At 38.9% G+C, this 10750-nt stretch overlaps 1 pseudogene; it reads left to right on the forward strand.

Annotated features, from left to right (window-relative positions):
* Positions 1–4913: 4913 nt before the first annotated feature.
* On the forward strand, positions 4914–5698 carry LOC141501080 (CD151 antigen pseudogene; annotated as a pseudogene).
* The last annotated feature ends 5052 nt before the right edge of the window (positions 5699–10750 follow it).

Below are 10750 nucleotides of genomic sequence, written 5' to 3' on the forward strand. Positions count from 1 at the left end.
AGCATAGGTATATACTATATCATACCATAATGTACCATAGACAAAGAAGTTATATATCAATAGTAAACATATATGCACCAAGTGTTGTAACATCCAAATTCTTAAAGAAGAAGTTAAATGAGTAACAGGAAGAACTAGGAATCAAAGCTATACCAGTGGTGGAACTCACCAGTCCCCTCTCAGAACTTGATAAATCCAACCAAAAAATAAGCAAATAAGAAACTAAGAAGGCAAAAAAAATCTTAGAAAAGTTAGGTATGATGGACCTTTGGAGAAAATTGAATGGGAATAAGAAAGAATATGACTTTTACTCAGTAATACATGGCACTACAAAACATTGTATTAGGGTACAAAAAACCACAATATCAAATGCAGAAAGGCAGAAATATTAAATATTTCCTTTTCAGATCATAATGCAATAAAAATTACATTAAGAAAAGGGTAATGGAAAGATAGATTAAAAATTAATTAGAAACTAAATAATCTAATCCTAAAGAATAAGTGGATCAAAGAATAAACTAAAATTTTATTAAAGAGAATGATTAAAGAGAATTTATGGGATGCATCTAAAGCTGAACTTACGGACAAATTTATTTCTCTAAATTCTTACATCAACAAAAAAGAGAAAATACAGATAAATGAAATGGGCAGGCAACTAAAAATTTTTTAACCCCCTCCCCTAATTGAACACCAAATTGGAAATTCTGAAAACCAAAGGTAAGATGAAGAAAATTGAAAGTAAAAAAACTATTGAGCTAAAAAATAAAGCTAGAAACTGGTTTCATGGAAAAAATCAATAAGATTGATAAGTCATAAGTTAATTTGAATAAAAATCAAATCAAATCAAATATTGCTATCAAAAATGAAAAGAATGAAATCACCACCAATAAAGAAGAAATTAAAACATTCATTAGAAAATATTTTGCCCAATTCTGTGCCAGTAAATTTGACAAGCTAGGTAAAATTGATGAATATTTACAAATATATAAATTATCCAGAGTAACAAATGAGGAAATAGAATGCCTAAACATCTTAGAAAAAAATTGACTAAGACATTAATAACATTAACATATTTTTATTTTTCGTTTTTTACAAGGCAAATGGGGTTAAGTGACTTGCCCAAGGCCACACAGGTAATTACTAAGTGTCTGAGGCTGGATTTGAACTCAGGTACTCCTGACTCTGGGGCGGGGGGGGAGTGCTCTATCTACTGCACCACCTAGCCTCCCTGACATTACATCTTAAGAAAAATTCCCTACTATATTTATGATCAAATAAGAGATAGAGAACATTATAAAATGCAAAATGGATGGTTTTAAATACATTAAATTAAAAAGATTTTGTACCAATAAAACCAAAATAACCAAGATTAGAAGGTACACAAAGAGCTAGGAAATGATTCTTGGAGTTAGAATTTCTGATAAAGGACTCATTTCTAAAATATATATAGAGAACTGAGTCAAATATATAATAATATAAATCATTCTCCAATTTATAAATGGTCAAATGATATGAACAGGCAGTTTGTAGATGAAGAAATTAAAGTTATCTATAGTCATATAAAAATGCTCTAAATCATTATTGACTAGAGAAAAGCAAATTAAAACAGCCCTGTGGTGCCATCTCACACTTATCAGATTGGCTAATATGACAAAAAAGGAAAATGACAATTGTTGGAGGGAATATGGGATAATTGGGACACTAATGCATTGTTGTTGGAGTTGTGAACTGATGCAACCATGCTGGAGAGCAATTTGGAGCTCTGTTTCAAGGGATTATAAAGTTGCACATGCTAATTAATCCAGCAATAACAATACTGGTCTATATCCCAATGAGATCATTAAAAAAGGAAAAATATATTTACAGCAAGTCTTTTGTAGTGGCAAAGAATTGGAAAATGCCCATCAGTTGGGGAATGGTTGAACAAACTGTGGTTTATGAATGTGACAGGATGTTATTGTTCTGTAAGAAATCATAAGCAGATGGATTTCAGAAAAACCTAGAAAGATTTATGTGAACTAATGCTGAGTGAAATGAACAGAACCAGTGTTCTCCTGAACACTGTATACATTAACAGCAGCATCTCAATAGATGTTGAAAAAAACTTTTAACAAAATATAGTCTGCATTCCTATTAAAAATACTAGATAACATAGAAATAAAGGGAGCATTCAAATCATAAGTAATATTTATCTAAAATAATCAGTAAACATGAGGCTAAGCTAGATGCTTCAGTCACCCAATTAGAGGTGAAGCAAATACCCATTATCACTATTATTATTTAATATTATACTAGAATTATTAGCTATGGCAATAAAAGAACAAAAAGAAATTGAAGGAATTAGAATAGCCAATGAGGAAATAAAATTATTGCTCTTTGCAGATGACATGATGATATACTTAGAGAATCCTAGAAAATTAAATTAAAAAACTACTTGAAATAATTAACAATTTTAGCAAATTGGCAGGATATAAGAAAAACCTCATAAATCATAAATATGTATGTATATATATGACCAACAAAGCCCAGGAACAAGAGATAAAAAGAGAATTTCTTTTTCTAGGTTTTTGCTAGGCAGTGGGGTTAAGTGGCTTGCCCAAGGCCACACAGCTAGGTAATTATTAAACGACTGGGACCAATTTGAACCCAGGTACTCCTGACTCCAAGGCCAGTGCTTTATCCACTGTGCCACCTAGCCGCCCCTAGAAAGAGAAATTTCATTTAAAATAATTGTAGAGGCAGGTAGGTAGCACAGTGGATAGAGCATCAGGCCTCAAGTCAGGAGGACTTGAGTTGAAATCCAGCCTCAGACACTTAATAATTCCCTAGCTGTGTGACCTTGGGCAAGTCATTTAACACCATTGCCTTAAAAAAAATTTAAAAAGACAAAAAAAGTAAACATTATAAAAATACTTGGGAGTCTACCTGTTAAGACAAACCCAAGAACTATATGAACATAATTGCAACACACTTTTGTTACAAACTTAGACCTAACAATGGGAAAAATATCAGTTGCTTAAGGATAGGCTAAGCCAATATAATCAAAATGACAATTTTGCCTAAAACTAATTTACTTATTCAGAACCATACCAATCAAAATAAAAAACAATTATTTGATAGAACTAGAAAAAATAACAACAAAATTCATCTGGAAGAACAAAAGATAAAGAATATCAGGAAAATTAATGAAAAAATGAAAAGGAATACCAGATATAAAATTATATTAAAATGCAATAATCATCAAAACTGCATGGAATTGGGGGTAGCCAGGTGGGACATTGGATAGAGCACCAGCCCTGGAGTCAAGAGGACCTGCGTTCAAATTTGACAGTTAATAATTACCTAGCTGTGTGACCTTGGGCAAGACATTTAACCCCACTGTCTTGCAAAAAAAAAAATCTATGTGGTGTTGGATTATAAACTGTAAAATAGATAATTTTGATTATATTAAATTTAATAATGCATAAACAAAATCAGTGCAACCAAGATTAGAAGAAAAGCAGAAAACTGGGAAACTATCTTTATAGTAAGTGTCTCTGATAAAGGCATCCTTTCTCAAATACATGAAAAATTGAGTCAGATTTATTAGAATACAAGCTATTTCTCAATTGATAAATGGTCAAAGGATATGACCAGGTAGTTTTCAGATGAAAAAAATCTAAGTTATTTAAAGGCATATGAAGAAGTGCTATAAATCACTTTTGATCAGAGAAATGTAAATTTTTTTGTATTTAATATTTATTCTCATTTTATACAAACAATGCTTTTTATACATTAATAAAAGATTCTTATTTAAGAGTAAACAATATACCTCTCCCCCCAAAAAAATATAGATTCCCTTGAGCAATAAAGGGGAGAGAAAAAATTAAAATTAAAAAAATAATAGTAATAATTGCAGGTATGGCCAGGTGGCACAGTGGACGGAACACCAGCCCTAGAGCCAAGAGCACCCAAGCCCAAATCCGACCCCATATACCCAACCATCACCCAGCTGTTGACCCCATGCAAGCCACCCCAACCCCACTGCCCTGCAAAAACCAAAAAAAGAAAAAAAAAGACACAAAATAAAATAAAAATAGTAATAATAGTAGGGGCGGCTGGGGGTCGGACAGAGCACTGGCCCTTGAGCCAGTAGCACCTTGATCCAAATTTGGCCTCAGACACCCAAGGATAACCCTGCTATGCAGCCCCAGGCAGGCCACCCAGCCCCATTTGCCCTGCACCCCCCAAATAATAATAATAATAATATAATAATAATAAATGTGCTTCAGTCTGTTTTCTAACACCACCAACTCTGTTGTGGGTGGATTACATTCTTTATGATAAGTCCATCACAAAAGTTACTTCCATATTTTTCCGCCGATGCCATTACTGATCGCAACTCCCTCCTTTCCTCTTTCTCCACAACCATGTGCTATATTTTCTCTCTCCTTTCACTCTAACTCTGCTGTAGGGTAGCTGAGTGGCACAGCAGACAGATCCCTGGCCCTGGGGTCAAGAGACACCGAGCCCCCCTACCACCCCTTATGCCCAGCATCCACTTGGCTCTATGGTCCCGGACAGGCTATCCAATCCTAGCCCCTTGCAAGAAGTAAAAAAGAAAATGTGTTATATCTGACCACTCTCTCCTCCATCATTCACATCCCCCCCCTTCCCTATTCCCCCCCCCCGCTTTCTTATTCCAGATGTCTATACCCCATTGAGTATACATGCTGTTTCCTCTCCTAACCACCTCTGATGAGAGCAAAGATTCCCTCATTCCCCCTTGCCTTACCCCCTTCCATAACATTGAAATAACTCATTGTAATAAAGAAAAATCTGCCCGAGGCTTCACATTCCATCCAGTCTGGCCCAGCCCTCCACAGCCGCTGCCACCGTCCTGCCTCCTCAGACCACAGGCAAGTGTCCCTCTCCCTACCCAGGCTCTCAAGATGGGTGAGTATAATGAGAAGAAGGAGACATGTGGTACCATCTGCCTCAAATACCTCCTCTTCACCTTCAACTTCTGCTTCTGGATCACTGGCCTGTTTGTCATCGTGGTAGGCATCTGGACATTGGCCTTCAAGGGTGCCTACATCAGCCTCCTGGCCTCCAACACGTATATGGCCATGGACTACATCCTGGTGGTGGCTGGGGCTGTGGTCATGGTGACGGGGATCCTGGGCTGCTGTGCCACCTTCAAGGAGAGTAGGAATCTGCTTCAGCTGTATTTTATCCTGCTGTTCCTCATATTCCTACTTGTGGTCATTGCTGGCATCCTGGCCTACATCTACAGTCATCAGCTGAGCTCAGAGCTGAAGGACAACCTCAAGGATACCATGATCCAGAAATACCACCAGCCTGGCCAGGAAGGGGTCACCATGGCTGTGGACAAGTTGCAGCTGGAGTTCAAGTGCTGTGGGAGCAACCATTCTGAAGACTGGCAGAAGAGCATGTGGATTCTGTCTGCGGAGGCCAATGGCCGGAAGGACCCCGACAGCTGCTGTAAGACTGTTGTGGAAGCTTGTGGCCAGCGGGTCCACATGTCCAACATCTACACAGTGGAGGGCGGCTGCATCACCAAACTGGAGAAGTTCATTCAGGAGCACCTGAAGATCATTGGGGCCTTGGGCCTGGGGATTGCCTGTGTCCCGATCTTTGGCATGATTTTCACCTGTTGCCTGTACAAAAGCCTGAAGCTGGAACGTTATTAGGGCCTGTGGGGCGGCGCCTGTCTCTGCCAGGGGAAGGGGGATAGCATGGGGCCCCAGGCGAGGTTATTGCCACCTCTCTCTCTTTCTACTCCAGCTATTGTAGCCAAGTGTGACTGCTGTAGCAACACTACTGATTGGGGTAGGGAAGTTGGGGAGCACCTGCCCTGCCTGCTTCTGCCCCAGATGGGCCCCTCCTTGACAGGCTAGCTGCCCAGCGGTCACAGGGCAGCCAGATATGGCCTCCCACAGAGGGGAGAGACCCGGCTGCCCCACTCCTCCTGATCCAGTAGAGACATAGCCCTACCTTAGTGGGGAGAGGATGGGTGCCCAGAGCTGGGGCGGGGGGCCCAATTTAACTTCCTTATCTCCAAGAGTCTTTAGGCTGGCCTCTTAACCTCAACTCCCAGGATGGATTCAAGTGCCTTCAGAAAGTTTGCCCCAGTTTCCCCCCCTCATTCAAGGGCCCCTGATTAGACTGTGCCTTCTGTAGAAAAGGGTGGCCGGGAAGGAAGGTGGGTGTCCCTCTGCCCCTGGGGTGGCCAGTATGTCCTTGAGAGTGGGGGCTGACAGACTCCCTCTGGTCCCTGGAATCCTGAGGCTGGGCCAGGCCCCCTTGGGGTGAGAGGTGCCTCCCAACTTTCTGTGGTTCTGGGCTGTTTCAGTAAAAGCCTTCCTGACCATTAAAAAAAAGAAAAAAAAAAGAAAAATCTTATTATATGAAATATCTTGGCCTATTCCTCCTCTCCTTTTTCTTTCTCCCGTTACATTTCCCTTTTTTCTATTGACTCCATTTTTACACCATATTTTATCTTCAAATTCAGCTTTCTCCTGTACTTCATCTATAAAAGCTCCTTCTACCTGCTCTGTTAATTGAGAAGGTTCATATGAGTATTATCAGTGTCATTTTTCTATACAGGAATACATGCAGTTCATCACCATTAAGTCCCTCATATTTACCCCCTTCTCCTCCACTCTCTATGCTTCACCTGCGTCCTGTATTTGAAGAACAAACCTTCTGTTCAGCTCTGGCCATTCCAACAGAAACATTTGAAATTCCCTGGTTCATTGAAAGTCCATCTTTTTCCCTGGAGGAGGACATTCATTTTTGCTGGGTAGTTGATTCTTGGTTGCATTTGAAGCTCGTTTGCCTTCTGGAATATTATATTTCAAGCCCTACGAGCTTTTAATGTAGTAGCTGTTAAGTACTGTGAGATCCTGATTGCAGCTCCATGGTATTTGAATTGTGTCCTTCTGGCTGCTTATAATATTTTCTCTTTGACTTGGGAGGTCTGGAACTTGGCTATAATATCCCTAGGGGTTGGTTTTTTTGGATCCATTTCTCCGGGAGATTGGTAGATTCTCTCCATTTCTATTTTGCCCTTTGCTTCTAGGATATCAGGGCAATTTTCCTGTAGTAATTCTTTGAAAATGATGTCAAGGCTCTTTTCCTGATCATGACTTTCAGGTATTCCAATAATTTTAAAATTATCTTTCCTAAATCTGTTTTCCATATCAGTTGTTTCTTCAATGAGATGTTTCACATTTTCTTCTAATTTTTCATTCTTTTGGTTTTGAAGTATTGAGTCCTGATTTCTGGTGAATTCATCACTCTCCCTGAGTTCTATTCTTTGTCTGAAAGATTTTCTCTTTTTCCATCTGGCCAATTCTGCTTCTTAAAGCATTCTTCTCATCAATAACTTTTTGAACTGTTTTATCCATTTGACCTAAGCTGGTTTTTAGCATGCTATTTTCTTCAGCATTTTTTTGGATTTCCTTGACTAAGCTGCTGACTTCATTTTCATGTTTTTCCTGCATCTCTCTCATTTCTTTTCCAAGTTTTTCTCCTATCTCCCTCATTTGAATTTCAAAGTCTTTTTTGAGCTCTATCATAGCCTGAGCCCAATTTTTGTTTTTCTTGGAGTCTTTAGATTCAGGAATTTGTGCTTCCTCATCTTCAGACTGAGTATTTTGATCCCTCTTGGGCTCACAGGCAAAGTATTTCTCAATGGTGTTCCTCTTTTTAATTTGCTTGCTCATTTTCCCACTCTGAGTCTGGTTTTGGGGTGCTTCCTGAGCTTTTGGGACACTCCCACAAGGATCTTATTGTTTGAGGCTCTGTCCTCCCTCCTGGTCTGTGAATGACCATATGCACCCCCCCTCTCTGCCACAGGGCTGAGGTGGGGGGGGGCTGCTGTTCTATGGGGGAGGGCTAGACTGCAATCAGGATCTGAATGTGGTCAGAACCCCAGAGTCCTGTTCCAGTGACAGAGGACAGAGCTCAGCAGTCTCTCTGTCTGCTCCCTCCCAAGGCTCTGCACTTATTCCCTTGGGGCTCCTGCTTACCGGCTTCTGCTTCCTGTTCCTGGATCTGGGCTTCCCTGGCCATGCTGCTTGCTATGTGCGCTGAGGGCTGGGCTTCATGTGTTTGCTCTGGCAGAGTTTCCCCCTGCTGTTCCCCCAAGTTGGGCCTGGTGCTCCCCAGAGTGTAGATCGGGAAACTCCCCTGCTGCTGTGAGCCACAGCTCCCAGTGCCCTGGGGCTGCCTTCAGGAGGCTGAAGTTCTTTTACTCTGGCAGGCCACTCCTCCAACCCCGGGGAGCAGAGCCTTTCTGTTCTTTTCCAGATTACCTTGAGTAGGAGAACTGCCTCACTGGGTCCCTCTGTGGGTTCTGTCTCTCAAAAATTTAGTTAGAGTCCTTAGTTTAGAAATTTTATGAGAGAGTGCCTAAGAGATGATCCTTTCTTGTCTCCCTCTTGGCTCCACCCTGGAGAAATGTAAATTAAAACATCTCTGAGCTACAACCCCACACCTATCAAATTGGCTAAAAAGGAAATGACAAAAGGATGACGAATAAAGAAATAAATGTTGGAAAGGATGTAAAAAATTGAGACAGTAATGCACTATTGGCAAAATTGTGAACTGATCTAACTATTCTGGAGAGCATTTTGAAGCAATAATCAAAGAGCAACCAAACTAGACATGCCATTTGATCCAGCAATACCACAACTAGTTCTGTATCCTAAAAAGATCATAAATACAAATATATTTATAAGTACAAATTATTTATTTATAGCAGCTCCTTTCATGATGGCAAAATATTGGAAATTGAGGGGATGCTCTTCAATTGGGGAATGGTTGAACAAGCTGTGATATATGAATTTAGTAATACTATTATGATATAAAAATGATAAGCAGGCAAATTTCTGAAAAATCTGAAAAGATTTGTATGAACAAAGTGAAGCGAACAGAATCAGGAAAATATTGTACAAAATTTTTGAAAAGTGAACATTCTGAGATGATCAACCAGGAATGACTCTCAGCAATACAATGATCCAAGATTATTATCAAGAACTCATTTTGGAAAATGCTATCTACATACAGATAAAGAACTGATAAACTCTGAATGCAGATCAAAGCATACTTTTTTCACTTACTTTTTTGTATTTTCTTTCACAACTGTGACTAATATGGAAATATGTTTTACAGGATTGCACATATATAATTTACATCAAATTGTTTACCATTTTAGGAGGAGGAGAGGGGAGAGAGAGAGAGAATTTGCAATATTAATGAATGCTAAAAATTGATTTTACTTATAATTGAAAAAAATAAAATAGAATTTTAAAAAGAACTAAGCAATAAGAAAAATTAGATTCATGTGATTGGACAAAAATAGTATTCAGGTATATAGTTAAAGGATAAAGCATACAGTAACCAGGTAAAAAAGAATACAATTGGCAATATTTGCTGAAAATTCCCAAACAGAAAAATCCCAAGAAGGGAGGATATTATTTTCTGAATCCTCCTTTCTCAAGACATCATGAGAAGAGTTTATTGGAGAGGAAAGAACCATAGGATAAAAATATCAAAATCAAGACTATTCCACAAGTATGACCAAAACCATTTGTTACAGTCAAAATAATATGTGTGTGTATGTACAACATAGAGCAAGGAGAAAAACAGAAAGCACTATCTCCCTGAAATTTTTAATTGTTCAGAAAAATGAGAGCTTTCTATTTCTTTACCCTCCTGGGAAGAGTTAATAGATATGATCTAATTACCAGAAAAAGTAAAAATAACAAGTGACAATATTAAAATAAGAAAAAAATTATAGGTTTTTACCTGAAAAACAGTGTAATGAAGACTCATTTCCATGATCTTTGGTGCAGTAGGAGTATCAGCAACACTTGGAACAAGCTTACCTAGGCATGTTGTAACCAAGTATTTGATGAAAATTCTTAATGTAGACTTGATTTCTGGGACGGAAATCATGCAGAGAAAGAGGGCCAGGTTATATTATGGTGTGTTTGAAAACAATTTTTCTGTCATAGTCTTAAGTTCTTTATTCATCCATTCAACTTGACTGGAATCTGGGAGTAATCAAGGGTATGAAATATAATAGCTATTCCAAGACAAGAATAAATTCAAGATAGGACCATGTCAGTGAAACGAATTCTACATCTGAGTCAATGTTAACTGAAGGGCAAAACCATGTAACAGTTTCTTTGAATATCATTTCCACCACAAAAGTAGCTGTAGTTCTTGCAATAGGAAAAGCTTCTACTAGCTAGTCAGCTGATCCACACTAATGAGACAAATTTTATAATGGTCAGATTTTCACATGTTAATTTAATTGATTTGTAAATAACTCAAAAGAGGTGTAAGCTAAAGGGTGGCTGTCAAAAATCAAAAGCCATTACTAGGAATGCAGGTTAATTAAATGCCTGACAAGTAGGACAAAGGAAAAATATGCATTACCTTTTGATTGTATCATCAAATTCTCTTGTGCCAAACCACTTCTCCTTTCTCTACCTCCCCCTCCCCATCTGCATGAATAGAAATGTATGCCTTGTATTGGAAACTCTGAGGGAGGAGTGGTTTGCCTTCAGCAGCCACAAAGACCCTAGAGTGATGGTCAAAGTTCAGGAAGGTCTGTCCCAAGATTCAAGCTTTTTCAGAACTAGTTCTTGGGATTTGGAAGTTTGCAATGCTTCCAAGATAGGGTGATCTGGAGAGGGATGCTTCATTGCCACCATTGCTCCTCAGGACCCCTGCT

This window comes from Macrotis lagotis, chromosome X, assembly GCF_037893015.1.
Source record: "Macrotis lagotis isolate mMagLag1 chromosome X, bilby.v1.9.chrom.fasta, whole genome shotgun sequence".
NCBI lineage: Eukaryota > Metazoa > Chordata > Mammalia > Peramelemorphia > Peramelidae > Macrotis > Macrotis lagotis.